The 15932-nt window shown below is 45.7% G+C and overlaps 1 protein-coding gene across 1 annotated transcript in view; it reads right to left on the bottom strand.

Annotated features, from left to right (window-relative positions):
• Positions 1-14439, bottom strand: part of LOC126267586 (titin homolog) — a 383918-nt gene extending 369479 nt beyond the window's left edge. The window contains exon 1 of the mRNA XM_049972879.1: positions 14326-14439. The gene's annotated coding sequence lies outside the window, so the exon portion shown is untranslated. The remainder of the gene's footprint in view (positions 1-14325) is intronic.
• Between the last annotated feature and the right edge of the window lie 1493 nt (positions 14440-15932).

The raw sequence follows: 15932 nt of genomic DNA, 5'->3' as shown, positions 1-15932 counted from the left end.
GCTCGGTACCATTTGAAACGATACTCGTCCGACCAGGCAACATGTTTCCAGTCATCAACCGTCCAGTGTCAGTGTCGAAGGGCCAAGGCGAGGCGTAAATGTTTGTGTCGTGCACTCATCCAGGGTACACGAGTGGGCCTTTGGCTCTGAAAGCACATATCGATGATGTCTCGTTGAATGGTCCCCATGCTGACACTTGTTGATGTCCCAGCACTGAAATCTGCACGGTTGCACTTCCGTCACGTTGAACTATTCTCTCAAGTCGTCGTTGGTCCCGTTCTTGCAGGATCTTTTTCCGGCCGGAGCGACGACGGAGATGTGTTATTTCGGCGGAATCCTGATATTCACGGTACACTCGTGAAATGGTCGTACGGAAAAATCCCCACTTCACTGCTACATCGGAGATACTGTATCCCATCGCTCGTGCCCGACTATACGACCACGTTCAAACTCACTTAAATCTTGTTATCTGCACATTGTAGCAGCAGTAACCGATCTAACAACTGCGCCAAACACTTGCTGTCTTATATAGGCGTTGCTGACCGTATTCTGCCTGTTTACATATCTGTGTATCTGCGTACGAATGTCCATACCAGTTTCTTTGGCGTTCAGTGCGTGTCGCAGTTACTACTGTATCCCATGTTTCTATAATCAGTATCTTCCTGATTCGTACAGTGCTCCATAGGTTACACATTATACATGCCACATATGTTGGTAGAATAGTATAAGTAGAATGACTATACTGATTTACATAAAAGTTCTTTTGAAACCAGTTTTTTCCAATTAACTGCGAATTTTTTTCTCCTTTTATCAGGATATAGATTACAAAAATAATAACTTAATCATTCAGTAATGACAGTTTGCACATAATAATTGTGCGGGACCGAGGGAGGTGACGCAGTGGTCAGCACACTGGACTCCCATTCTGGTGGACGACGGTTCAAACCCGCTTCCGGCGGTACTAATTTAGGTTTTTCTGTGATTTTCCTATATCGCTACATGCAATACTGGGATGGTTCCTTTGAAAACGGCACGACTGACTTATTCCCCATCTTTCCTTAATCCGATGGGACCGATGAGCTCTTTGTTTGATCTCTCCCCCCCCCCCCCTCCCAAATCAACCAACCAATTACCCGGGAAGAAAAAAAAGAATGCAGGCAGATATGTTCGATCGATGGACCTCACGCTCTTGAAACTAACCGCTTAATACGCTCGGCTGCGGACTTCTAGAGTACTAGCGACCATACAAAATATATAAGTATTCAAACTATTTTCTTGGGGTGACGGTTGAGAGTTACGTCTTCCTGTTAACATAATATGTTGAAGTCATAGTCGTAGGCTACACATCATATCAATGTGAACCAACGGATGAGTTTAAGTTCGTACGGTCTCCCTGTCAGGATTATAAATGTAATTCCGCGTTGGTCACATAATGACGCCAGAAATTATTTGCATTATGGATCTAAAAAGGATTTGAAATGGCCTTCCTCGAGGGTTGGGGGAATGGAGTCAAGAAACGCGGCGACCATCGCACACCCAGATTCTTCATATGCTGAACTTTATTCACGCTATTACATTCTCCATTTATGACATCTCACAACGACACCATGAATTTTGAAGAGCTTTTCTTCATCTTAAAACCCTTTCAGGCAGTACCCCAAACAAACAATGCTTGTACGGCAAAGTTCATGTCGCAACCTCAAGTAAGATCCTTACCTCCAGATTAAGAAACGCGCGATTTTTGTGAAATAATTGTCAACGCGAACAAAATAATTTTTGTACATTATGGGTGGCGATATTCCCTTACTGGAAAGGATGCCAGTAAATAATAAGCAAATTTCTGTACTCGAGTGTAAATACCAAGAATTCTACTTCTTTTGTAGAATAGGGTACCGAGAATAGGTAGTGGGAATGTGTCGCCCCATAAAAAGCAAGAGAAAACATTGCATGTGAAATTAAATATTAATTGCAATCTGTGCTCATTCAAACTCCAAGGAAAATATAAGCGCTAGGATTTCTAGTAAGGTATCAGAAAATATTCTGATCGAACTAAAATACTAGGACAAGTAAATTTACGCAATTTTCGCAAAATATCCCTAAGAACGTGGAAAATTGTAAACAGTAAATGTTTTATTGAGGGATTAGCTCTCTTTCCCGACGCTTTTTGAACAGACTTGATGGTTGAGACACTTGAAAAATATTGAAAATGGACTATCAGCCGTCCTGTGGATAACGAGAAACACGTTCCACTTAATTGCAATGTAAATGTACACAGTTACTAGCTGTACAACGCCAGTATAAAAATATCTCTTCAACTTAAGCGTCATTTGTCGTTGGCTATAAGGAATACTAAGGAAACATTTCGCTTAAAGTGGTAAAAAGCTGTCGAGATATACAACATGAATACCCTGAGGGTGTAACGTAAACCCAGAGGCGTCTGGTAAGCGAGATGGGAAACAGGAGAATATCTGGTTATATCAATACAACTAACAGAGCTACACGAAAAACAAGAAGCTCTGGGCATATAAGTACGTGTCTCTAATCAATAAAATTTTGTTACCTATGATCACACTCAAAAACAATGCAGAACCCAGAGCAAATGTAGAGGGTGATGATCACCAGGCACGACACTTGCTCTGAGCTGTTACACAACATTTCACCTCCAGCTCTCAATGATCACTGTTTCACCAATAGTGGGCAGCTGGAATAGTAGCAAAAGTGTGTTCCCGCTTACAGGTTACGCAGGGTTTGTTATTTTGTTGCCAGATAAGACTCTATTCTTTCCGATTATTTGGTTGATTGTGGAATATACAACACTTTTTATCGCCTCATCTACAACATAATCGACAGACTGTATACACGGAATGCTTTGTACACACGTTTTTTAGAGGTTATTCTCATAAAGTCAGACAAAAATGGAATCTACGAATAAACGAAAATACTACTGCTATCCCACCCAGGCTAACAAATAACGACTAATGCGTATCGTTTTCCTTCTGCTTAATGACAAAGAGTCACGCAGTTATTTGTTGTGTATCGACGTGTGTGACTCACACTGGGTTTGAGGTACGGATTATGGCCAACGGACTGTCATAAACAAACCAAAGTCACGAATTTCATGTCATATTACATTACATTTGTCGAATTCCATAGGACCCACAAAGAGGGTCTCTGAGATGTGAAAAAAATCGAAGATGTACATTTTATTTGACTGCAGGTGAATTAGTATATTACTGTGCTTTTGTTAATTACAAAGGAAACTAAAATATTAAGTTGACAAGTTTCTCTGACGATAGTCTTCAGTGGGTCACTCAACATAATGTTCTTTAAATCAGTGTTAAACTCCACCATATAATATCGAACTCTGACAAGTTAAATACAAATTACCCACAGGTCTGATTCATTTATGTACACACATTAACTTCTTCCAGTCTGAGTAAAGGTTGTTTCTCGTCCTAATATTCATATTTGGCACTATTAAAGTTGAGCCTTACCTGAAGTCCCAAAACGGTAACATTTTCTACTTCTTTTACTTGATACAAAACGTAACAATGAGTAAGTTATTTCTACGAGAAATACTGAACTGCATGTAGAGAGTCTCTTCAAAATCTAATGATGATCTATTTGCCAGGAACCATCTATTGACGTATTCAAGTATATCATTGCTTTCTTTTCAGGTACAGCCTTGGTTGGCCTACTACTATTTATACATATTTTGATGAGCCAAAGTACCATGAGCACTTGCTTAATAGCGTGTTGGTCTATCTCTAGAATGCAATACAATAGCGATACTGCGTAGCACAGATTCGACAGCTTCTTGGTACGTTTTGGGAGGTAATTGACACCAGATTTCACGCACGTTTCATGCAGTTCCCGTATATTACGGGCTGTGGTTTGTGGAAGCGGAACTGACGACCGATACCATCCCAGAAATGTTCCATCGGGTCCGTATCAGATGAATTTACAGACCAAAATATCAACGTGAGTTCACTATGATGCTGAAGAGCATATACCATCATTTTGGGGTTTACAACTCGCATGAGGCTGTCGCCGTCGTGGAACTCATCAAGCATAAAACCAGTAAAGTGCTTCGTGTGACACGTCGTATCGTGTTTGCATAGTGTATTGCTCCGTGGTTTCAATGATCTTTTAAATATGCTTCAAATGAAAGTTAAAGTTACTATCGTTAATCCTTGTATTAAAAACTGATATTACTTCCAGAAAATTACATCAGTGCTCAAACACAATTATGACGCCATCAACATCCTGATTCAATGTCAATAATTTTAATTATTTGTGGAAATAAGCGCAAAAGGTTTGCGTAAATGACTTCTATACACATCAGCGCAATAAATTTCAATGGAGCACGAATTAATAAAGTTCGCAGGGATTTCACTAGGAAATAGATTCATTTGTGTGTAAAGATGTACACTCCTGGAAATGGAAAAAAGAACATATTGACACCGGTGTGTCAGACCCACCATACTTGCTCCGGACACTGCGATAGGGCTGTACAAGCAATGATCACACGCACGGCACAGCGGACACACCACGAACCGCGGTGTTGGCCGTCGAATGGCGCTAGCTGCGCAGCATTTGTGCACCGCCGCCGTCAGTGTCAGCCAGTTTGCCGTGGCATACGGAGCTCCATCGCAGTCTTTAACACTGGTAGCATGCCGCGACAGCGTGGACGTGAACCGTATGTGCAGTTGACGGACTTTGAGCGAGGGCGTATAGTGGGCATGCGGGAGGCCGGGTGGACGTACCGCCGAATTGCTCAACACGTGGGGCGTGAGGTCTCCACAGTACATCGATGTTGTCGCCAGTGGTCGGCGGAAGGTGCACGTGCCCGTCGACCTGGGACCGGACCGCAGCGACGCACGGATGTACGCCAAGACCGTAGGATCCTACGCAGTGCCGTAGGGGACCGCACCGCCACTTCCCAGCAAATTAGGGACACTGTTGCTCTTGGGGTATCGGCGAGGACCATTCGCAACCGTCTCCATGAAGCTGGGCTACGTTCCCGCACACCGTTAGGCCGTCTTCCGCTCACGCCCCCACATCGTGCAGCCCACCTCCAGTGGTGTCGCGACAGGCGTGAATGGAGGGACGAATGGAGACGTGTCGTCTTCAGCGATGAGAGTCGCTTCTGCCTTGGTGCCAATGATGGTCGTATGCGTGTTTGGCGCCGTGCAGGTGAGCGCCACAATCGGGACTGCATACGACCGAGGCACACAGGGCCAACACCCGTCATCATGGTGTGGGGAGCGATCTCCTACACTGGCCGTACACCTCTGGTGATCGTCGAGGGGACACTGAATAGTGCACGGTACATCCAAACCGTCATCGAACCCATCGTTCTACCATTCCTAGACCGGCAAGGGAACTTGCTGTTCCAACAGGACAATGCACGTCCGCATGTATCCCGTGCCACCCAACGTGCTCTAGAAGGTGTAAGTCAACTACCCTGGCCAGCAAGATCTTCGGATCTGTCCCCCATTGAGCATGTTTGGGACTGAATGAAGCGTCGTCTCACGCGGTCTGCACGTCCAGCACGAACGCTGGTCCAACTGAGGCGCCAGGTGGAAATGGCATGCAAGCCGTTCCACAGGACTACATCCAGCATCTCTACGATCGTCTCCATGGGAGAATAGCAGCCTGCATTGCTGCGAAAGGTGGATATACACTGTACTAGTGCCGACATTGTGCATGCTCTGTTGCCTGTGTCTATGTGCCTGTGGTTCTGTCAGTGTGATCATGTGATGTATCTGACCCCAGGAATGTGTCAATAAAGTTTCCCCTTCCTGGGACAATGAATTCACGGTGTTCTTATTTCAATTTCCAGGAGTGTATTACACTGTTTTTAAAATTCACTTTGCAACCAGCCTGTACTTTTAATTTGTATTCTGTGACCGCTGTGATGACGAATACGATAAGCTGATCGTGCTTGGCAGCATATGTCCGTTACGACCAATTGTTTTTACAGAAACCTTTAACCTTGGATAAAGATTGAATGAAGTTTTCCGGAAGCAACTAGGCCTGAAGCTACGAAAAACTATCTGAAATATCTCAAGTGAGGGCAGTATTTATAAAAGAATTATTTTATTATTAGGAAATATACTACTTTATTCTGAAAGCGCTTGAGTCAATAATTCATATAATTTTAGCTAACAGACCTGTATTTCAATAAAATCTATTACAATCACGTCCATCTAAGTCAGTGGTAATCTCGATGGAGCTAAAATCAGTCTTTTTTCACTAGACAAAAAAAGGCAGGAATAGTAATTATTAATGTCTTTTGTAATCAGAGCGAGAGTCAGAAATCACACAGCCAAATGTAATTGTTCATCAGCACCGCTAATCACCGTGAAAGTATCTAACCAAAATTGTATCCCTTTATTCTGTGAAAGTATCAGTGATAAGATTGTTCTAAATTAATTATTCAGCAAACGTGCATCTCACTGCGTCTGTGAACTTGTTTCTTGCACTCCTCCATTTTGCCAGAAATGCAACATGTATTTGACTCACCAATCAAGTTTAAGAGAATAATGCCGTATGTGCAATGGCATTAAGATGGTACTGGAAAATTAACTTTTGGCCCTGATGTTTACTTGGTTCTTTCATTGGTGGGTAACTTAAGTTTACTACTCATTTTCATATTCAATTCAAGCAAAGGATGTGGATTGTGATGCAGGCTGTTACATTTAAACACAATGTTGATCTCAATACATATATTGTTAAAATTTTAAGTCATACACAAAACCTACCATTTCAAACGTTATCGTAGCACGAATCACTCTTACAAAAAATTTTACAAACCGCTTACTGCATCAAACCTTGGACACACAAATCCTAGCCCTGAACATTATCTAACAAAAACAATTTGAAATGATTATATATCTTCTCTCCTTTACGTGCTAAAGTTTGGTCAGGGGCAGCGACCTACCTTAACGCTGTCACCACACGTCTGCTTCCTCCCGGCACCTAGTTGCGACTCCTCCCTTAAAGCTGTCTTCTTCCTCCGGGCACCTGCCTGCGACTCTCCGGGTTTTTTTTTTCTGCCCGCGCCCGGCTTTCTTAACCACCAAACTACCGACTATTTTCTGGAGCTACCCTGATCAGACCTTAGATCATACCTTTCGAGCGTTTATCACTCGAGTGTCACACTATTTCTCTCATTTTCTACAGCACTTTCAGTTTATCACACACATCAAACATTATTCTGTCGGTTTTTCAGTAACCCATAATCAGGAGACAGTACATTCGCAAGAATGTTCACGCAATTCACAGCTGTCATGGTGCCTTTAATTTCTACCACAGGCCCCACGGAAGGCCAGTTAATTGTTCCCCTTTCCCTCCATAGCACTGCCTCCACCGGACTCCATCTGTGGCTTAGTGTATGTTTTGAGTAGCTTTCCGTCTGCATACAGCGTATCCGGACAAACCATCCATCTGATGTCGCAAGAAACATGACTCATCCGTGCAGGCGACACGTTTCCTTTGTTGTAAAGTCCAATCTCGACGATTCGCTCTGCAATCGGACATAACTCCGACGTCTTTGGGTCAACGTGGGGGCATATAGGAATCTACTGCGGAGCGCCAACAAAGTCCAATAATGCGCGCTGGACGGTGTGCTTCTGCACCACTATCGTACTGTACTGTGTCTTCATATCTGCCACAGATCGACGCCTATACTACTTTACAGAGAGGGCAAGCCTGCGACCTCCACGTTCTGCGACGAAACGTGGACATTCAACTCCCTGTCGCCTACTCCGGGTTTCACCACCCTTAAATTACTTTCAATAGCTGCTGACGACAGGAGCACGAGAACAGTCTGCTATCTTCGCCGTTTCTGGGATGCTTGTTCCAAAGCACCAGGCCTAACAATCTGCCCTTTGTCAAAAACTCATCCTCCGCTTATATACTTCCCTTTCCGCGCCACATGCCCGCAGTGCCACCAGGTGGTCTTCAATTTCAAGGTGGGCAATGGTCATACTGCTTTGGTCCATCTGCGTATATTTGTATCATGTAGAAAATTGACGAAATTGTCTTCTGCTGATAAACAAGTGGAAGATGTGTTTGCTACTGAATGTCCCTGTGGAAAGTCATTTTTACAGTTGCCTTTACGTTTCAGTAATGGTTCCTTCGCGCTTTAATAACATTGTCTGACACAAAATGTGGAGTATATCTAAAACTTTGGCGGGACGTCAATGCGATATCATACACTATGTGATCAAAAGGATCCGGACACCTGGCTGAAAACGACTTACAAGTTCGTGGCGCCCTCCATCGGTAATACAGCTTCCACTCTCGCAGACATACGTTCAATTAGGTTCTAGATGGTTTCTTGGAGAATTGCAGCCCATTCTTCACGGAGTACTGCACTAAGGAGAGGTATCGATGTCGCTCGGTGAGGCCTGGGGCGGAGTCGGCCTTCCAAAACATGCCAAAGGTGTTCTATAAGATTCAGGTCAGGACTCTGTGCAGGCCAGTCCATTACAGGGATGTTATTGTCGTGTAATCACTCCCCCACAGGCCGTGCATTATGAACATATGCTCGATCGTGCTGAAAGATGCAATCGCCATCCCCGAATTGCTCTTCAACAGTGGGAAGCAAGAATGTGCTTACAACATCAATGTAGGCCTGTGCTGTGATAATAGTAAGCAAAACAACGAGGGGTGCAAGTCCATTCATGAAAAACACGACCACACCATAAAACTAGCGCCTCTGAATTTTACTCCTGGCGCTACACACGCTGGCAGATGACATTCACCGGGCATTCGCCATACCCACACCCTGCCATAGGATCGCCACATCGTGTACCCTGATTCGTCACACTTTTTTCACTGTTCAATCGTTCAATGTTTACGCTCCTTATACCAAGCGAAGCGGCGTTTACCATTTACCGGCGTGATGTGTGGCTTATGAGCAGACGCTCGACAATGAAATCCAAGTTTTCCCACCTCCCGCCTAACTGTCATAGTACTTGCAGTGGGCCGGCTGCTGTGGCCGAGCGGTTCTAGGCGCTTCAGTCTGGAACCGAGCTGCTGCTACGGTCGCAGATTTGAATCGTGTCTCGGGCATGGATGTGTGTGATGCCCTTAGGTTTGTTAGGTTTAAGTAGTTCTAAGTCTAGGGGACTGAAGACCTCAGATGTTAAGTCCCATAGTGCTTAGAGCCATTTTGAAGTTGCAGTGAATCCTCATGCAGTTTCGAACTCCTGTGTGATGGTCTGGATAGATGTCTGCCTATTACCATATTACGACCCTGCTCAACTGTCGGCGGTCTCTTGTCAGTGTACAGACGATGTCGACCTGTACACTTTTGTGCTGTACGTGTCCCTTCACGTTTCCACTTCACTTTCACATCGGAAAAAGTGGACCTAGGGATATTTAGAAGTGTGGAAATATCGTGTACAGACGTGTGACACAAGTGGCACCCAATCACCTGACCATGTTCGAAGTCCGTGAATTACGTAGAGCGCCCTATTCTGCTCTCTCACTATGCCTAATGACCACTGAAGTCGCTGACATGGAGCACCTGGCAGTTGGTGGCAGCACAATGCACCTAATATGAAAAACTTCCTTTTTTGGGGGTGTCCGGATACTTTTGATCACATAGTGTATCTGTACACGCCATCAGCAGGTATGTAATTTATCTGATAGAATTACGTTTTCTGGGACACGTATGAGCCTGAACTATATCCTCGATAAGAATAGAAACTGAAATAACGAATTAAAAGTTATGCCATAGCTGGGACTTGAACCTGGGTCGCCGGACGGTGTGGCCGTGCGGTTCTAGGCGCTTCAGTCTGGAACAGCGTGACCGCTACGGTCGCAGATTCGAATCCTGCCTCGGGCATGGATGTGTGTGATGTCCTTAGGTTAGTTAGATTTAAGTAGTTCTAAGTTCTAAGGGACTGATGACCTCAGAAGTTAAATCCTGTAGTGCTCAGAGCCATTTTTGAACCTGGGTCTGCGGTTTACCACGATAGTCCGCGCAGGTGTGGTAGCCGCACTACTACAGTGATATAGTTGTTAGCACCTCTGCCTAGTAAACAGCTTCTATCCTTACCGAAGATAACTGATTGAAGTTGCAATCCCCTGTGATGTGTAGAATTATCACCAAGGCGCATTAGTGTCATTCGTGATTAGTCTTGTTACTAGGCCTTGTACAGCATTACTATCATTCGTGATTAATCTTGTTACTAGGCCTTGTAAAGCATACCAGAGACGAGAACAGCGTCAGATATTGATAGATCACTGTGAAGGACGCAGAAATGGCGCATATTCATTTGAGACAGCGTTATCAGTACCAGACAGAGTTTGAAAGGTGCCTCATTGGTGGGTCTCCATTTGGCCAGCTGGTCGAACTGTACAATATCCAGATTTGTTGGGCATTCAGATTTGACAGTGGCATAATGTTGCTCTGCATGGGAATGTGAGTTCGACTACATCTGACTGCCACAAGGAAGAATTGCCACATTATGCACCAAGCACATCATAACCCCTTCACATCAGCACCTGTCGTCCGAGAACGGGTAATGGACTCGCTGCAACTTTTGTGTCACCATACATCATTGCTCGGAAATTAGCAACAGAGCAACAGCTGCACTAGGGAATTGTCATCCCATGCATAACCGGCCGTTAACGCCAGGACAACAAACGGATGTGTCTGGAGTGGTGGCGTAACCAGGAAGCATAGACTGCTGATGAATGACGCAGCTTTGCGTTCAACGACGAATCTCAATTCTGCGCTATCTTGAATGACCATCGTCAGTGAATACGGCATTGGCCTTGGAGGGGAGGGGGGGGGGGGGGGCGAGGTGACGCCTTCGTTCCAATGTTTTGGAGAGACGCAGCAGTATTACTCCTGGTGCTGTGGCATGTGGAATCATCAGGCATGACTCTGGGTCACAGTGGCAGTGACTGAAGCAACACTGGCGCCACAGGAGTACGTCAGGGACATCCTGCGCCCTCAAGCGTTGCTTTTCATGCGATGGTAACGTGGTGCCAACAGAACACTGCATGCCTATATATGGCATGGGTCTCTAAGAACTGTCTGCGTCTTGTTGAGTCGCTCCTGCAATCTGCAAGGTACACACGTCTTTCCCGATAGAACATGTATAGAACCAACTGGGTCGTTAACTCCAGCCCAGTATGTCTTCCAGCATATCAGGGACCAGGTTATAAAAGTTGTGAGCCAGCTTGCCTCAAGAGAGGATACGATGCCCTTATTGCACCCTTCCCAACCGAATGCATACAGGCAGAAGGAATGCAACGTCGTACTGATAAGTGGATCCGTACTGGCAAGGTCTCAAAAAATCTGAATCAAAAATGGTTCAAATGGCTCTGAGCACTATGGAGTCATCAGTCCCCTAGAACTTAGAACTACTTAAACCTAACTAACCTAAGGACATCACACACATCCATACCCGAGGCAGGATTCGAACCTGCGACCGTAGCGGTCGTGCGGTTCCAGACTGAAGCGCCTAGAACCGCCGGCCACAGCAGCCGTCCAACAAATCTGATTGCGTGGTCACTGAAATAACATCACATACTCTCTCATCCTGTTCTGTGTGCTTCATTTTTTTAGTCAGGCACCCTACAGTGTTCAAGTCGTCAGCAGGATGGGGTGCAGAGAAGGGAGGGGAAGGTTGGAGAAGGTGTGTGTGTGTGTGTGTATGTGTGTGTGTGAGTTAGTGTAGTCTACACCTGTACTTTCATGATTGCAAGTAAGATCATCAGTCATTGCCCACACTGTGGTCAATGAGTTCTGCATACGATATGTATTTTATTTCTGACCTTTATCCCGTGTCTTCGTGGAGTCAGCTTCTTAGTTACTGGATTTGTGGATTTGACAATATTAATGAGAGAGGGTCGCCTGATGCCCTTTCTCTTGCCATCCATTCCATTCTCTCCTCACCCTCGGGTGGAATCTGTGTAATTTGTGTTGCTCCAGCTGCACCCGTCTGGTGCTATCCCATGTGAAAGTAGATACTTGCTTTATAAATGATCTACATTTGTTCATTATATTATTTAGGTCTGCATACACAGCTGACATTAAAAATGTAACACCACATGGCATGCAACAAACATCAAATTGACGTGAGTTGTACTACATGCTGGAGTGTGCAAATTGTTATCTGTTCAGCACAACTGCAAAAAGCAGGTAGGATTAATGACATCTACATTCTGCATATAAGGAAAGATTGGACAGTGGATTTCTCATTCAGTAATTGGATGTGAATGTTGTATGTTTGTGGGAAGATAGTAATAAGCCTCACGTAAATGTGGAAAAAATCTATCAGCATATGTCGGAATTTGAGTGTGGTAGGATAGTTGCCTATCGAAAGACTGGTTTATCGATCCGTGGTATTGTAAGGTAGGGATCGAAGTGAATCGAGACAAAACAGAGTTCATGCAATTAGGCAAAAGACAAGTGCAGGAAGAATTTCTTGAGATAGATGACAAGAGGTTCAAGAGAGTGCACCAATTCATATACTTGGGATCTTGGTTTACCACGGACAACAACATAAAAATGGACATCAAGGAAAGAATAGCAGTGGGAATGAAATGCACGCATTCCCTCAGAGAGACGCTCGGCTTTAAATCAACTCAGTGAACACTCGGATGAAAATCTACTACACATTGATATGCCCAGCAGTAATGTACGGTTCAGAAACATGGAACATGACTAAGCGAGAAATGGAAAAAAGTATTAATATTTGAAAGAAGAGTAATGAGGAAGATATAGGGACCAGTTTTAGATAACGGAGAATGGAGGAGGAGGAAAAACGAGGAAATCTACCTTCTGATGCGACAACCAATTATCTTACAGAAGATAACGAGCAAAAGAATACAATGGATGGGCCATGTAGCCCGTATGAAAGATGGAAGACAGGCGAAGATGGCACTAGCGGGGAAACCACACATCAAACGCCCCACTGGACGACCGAGGCAGCGCTGGATGGACGACCTGGCGAAGGACCTAGCAGCCCTGGGAATTGAAGACACGTGGAGGACCCGTGCACAAAACAGGAAGGAATGGAGGCAGTTTGTGGAAGCACCGCGTGGTCTGCAGGGCCTCTGATTGCTGAATATCTATCTATCTATCGATATTGTAACTCGCATTGGGCATGGTCCCACAACAGTGATACGAAATTAGATCGGTTTAGGAGGCCCTTATTCATCTTCTTGCAGCATCTCAATGGCCTCACGCGACTAGAGGACTTGGGGCTTAGGGCTGTTTTTCTTTATTAATTGCTGTGTAAAATCGTGCGGCCATTTCACGTACCTTGAGCCAGGAATTGGACACTGTCGCGCCAGGGCTGTCAGTAGGGCGACCATTGCTGTGACTTTCCCATGACATGGCAACACAAAGAGATGTACTAACAGTGGTATTCCTAACAACAACATTGGACACAAGAGTGGTGTCACGTCGTCATTTCGGTCGAGTCCTGGTTCTGTGAAAATTATTACGATAGACATACCTGTATGAGAAATCTTAAGAGAGAGACAACGTTGCCAGATAGTACCGATCGCCGTCATACCAGCTCAGCACCTGGCATAGTGACATGTGGTGTCATTGCGTACACAGCAAGCTCGTCTCTGGTTCGTGCAGCCAGTAATTTGGACAGCAAGCGTTACGTATCTAGCGTATTAAGACCAGCAGCTCAATCTTCATTGTGTCTGTGACATTTTTCGACACGATAACGCAAGACCATATGGTTCAAATTGCTCTGAGCACTATGGGACTTAATATCTGAGGTCATCGGTCCCCTAGACTTAGAACTACTTGAACCTAACTAACCTAAGGACATCACACACATCCATGCCCGAGGCAGGATGCGAACCTGTGACCGCAGTAGCAGCGCGGTTCCGGACTGAAGCGCCTAGAACCGCTCGGTCAGAACGGCTGGCACGCAAGACCATATGTTGTCCATGCTTTACTCACCAAACTCGATGCAGATGGTTTCGACTGTTATCTAGCTAGCACATTCTCCAGGTGTTTTACCCACTGAAAACATTGGCCAAACATCTGGTTTCCGATAATCGTGCGACACTGCCCAGCGTCTACAGTTGATGAAATTTGCAGTAGAATTGTTAGAGCCGTTGATGCTGCCAGAGTTGGCAGTTCTGTGTACCAGTTTTCGCTCCCTCTACAGAGCCAAATCACTTAAAAATTCAGTTGTATTTTATTTCTGTTATATAGCGTTCTCACAGTAAGTAAAATATCGTTACTCGCTATTATTTCTAGACGGCAAAATATTTCAGTCCAACTCGTGGAAGCGCTGTCACGAATCTCACACTGTTCGGTGTTACCTGTCGCTAGACGTGGTGCTCGGCGTCCGGGCGTGTGGTCGGCGCAGCCACCGGGGAGACGGGCCGGCGCGGCGCAGCGCGTCGCGGCGCCGGCGGCGTCGGCGTCGCGGCTGGCATCGACGTCGGGCCCGCCACTGAGGAGCCGCCGGCCACAACTGCCGCCGCCGCCGCCGCTGCCGCCTCCGCAGCGACGCGCGCGCACAACACAGCAGGCCGCCACCTTCCGGGCCGCTCGCCTTCCGATTGATTGATAGAGCGTCTTGGCACGCCGTCCCTCTGGCTGGCACCTGTGGTACGGCCTGTGTCCTTGGCTGTCCTCCCCGAAACGCAGGCCGCGAGGGTCGGGGCAACGATCCTTTGCGCGTAGGCGGTCGACGCCGTGCAAGTCGCAAGTTGTTACCACGCGAATCGTAGGTCAGTCCAGGTCGCAGTTCACTCTTTTTCTTTCTCGGTTCGTTCTTCCCGTCCTGTTTAGTTATCTGAATACCGGGGTTCAATGTCTCTTCAACGGGAGGTTCGTAGCGACAGTTTTCATCAAGAATAGTATCTGATCGCAAGTATCAGGACACCCTTATGTAATGACTACTAGATGAGAGGCGGACCAGCCAGTATTATTGTTAGTAGAGAAGCAGTAACTGCAAAATGCATTGATCGGAACCGGCCGTTGTGGCCGAGCGGTTCTAGGCGCTTCAGTCGAATCGCGCGACCGCTACGGTCGCAGGTTCGAATCCTGCCTCGGGCATGGATGTGTGTGATGTCCTTAGGTTTGTTAGGTTTAAGTAGTTCTAAGTTCTAGGGGACTGATGACCTCAGATGTTAAGTCCCATAGTCCTCAGAGCCATTTGAACCATTTTGCATTGATCAGGAGAGCTAAGTGATGTCGAACGCACATTAGTCGTTGCATGTCGCCTGAGTAACAAATCCATCAAAGACATATCAACCCTTATAGAGCAGCCACAGTCTACCGTTGATGATGTTACTGTGAAGAAGAAGCGCGAAGGAACGACCACAGCTAAACCAAGAACAGGGAGACCTCATGTACTGATGGACAATCGACCAATGCGGAACGTAGTTGCAAATAAATCGCATGAAATCAGCAGAAGGGATTATTCGTGATTTCCAGAGTGCTACCAGCACAGTGGTCGAACAGTTCCTCATTAGCCACATATTATTGTAGTCAGTACTATGCGGAGCTTTAGGTGGAGTAAAGAGCGAAGCCATTGGACGTGTATGACTGTAAACGAGTGATTTGGAGTGATAAATCACGCTATTGTCCACCGCAGTCCGTTCGAAGAGTTTGGGTTTTGCGAATGCCTGGAGAACGCCAGCTACCATCACATGTAGTGTCAACAGTAAAGTGTGAAGGACGTGGTGTAACGGTATTCGTGTGTTTTGCGTCTTTAGGGTTGTTGTCCCCTTATTGCGCTTAAGTAACTTTAAATGCGGAAGGGTATGAACATACTTTGCAGCATAGTGTACTGCGTGCAGTTGGGGAACAGTTCGGGAAAGATGACTGTGTCAGCGCAACAGTGCACCCTACCGTAAAGCAGAACTATGAAGTAAAGGTTTGTGGGCAATAACGTTCCTGAAATGGACTTCCCGCCTCA

Source organism: Schistocerca gregaria, chromosome 4, assembly GCF_023897955.1.
Source record: "Schistocerca gregaria isolate iqSchGreg1 chromosome 4, iqSchGreg1.2, whole genome shotgun sequence".
In the NCBI taxonomy this organism is placed as follows: domain Eukaryota; kingdom Metazoa; phylum Arthropoda; class Insecta; order Orthoptera; family Acrididae; genus Schistocerca; species Schistocerca gregaria.
The sequence above is the reverse complement of the archived record's forward strand: the minus strand, read 5'-3'. Positions and strand labels throughout refer to the sequence as shown.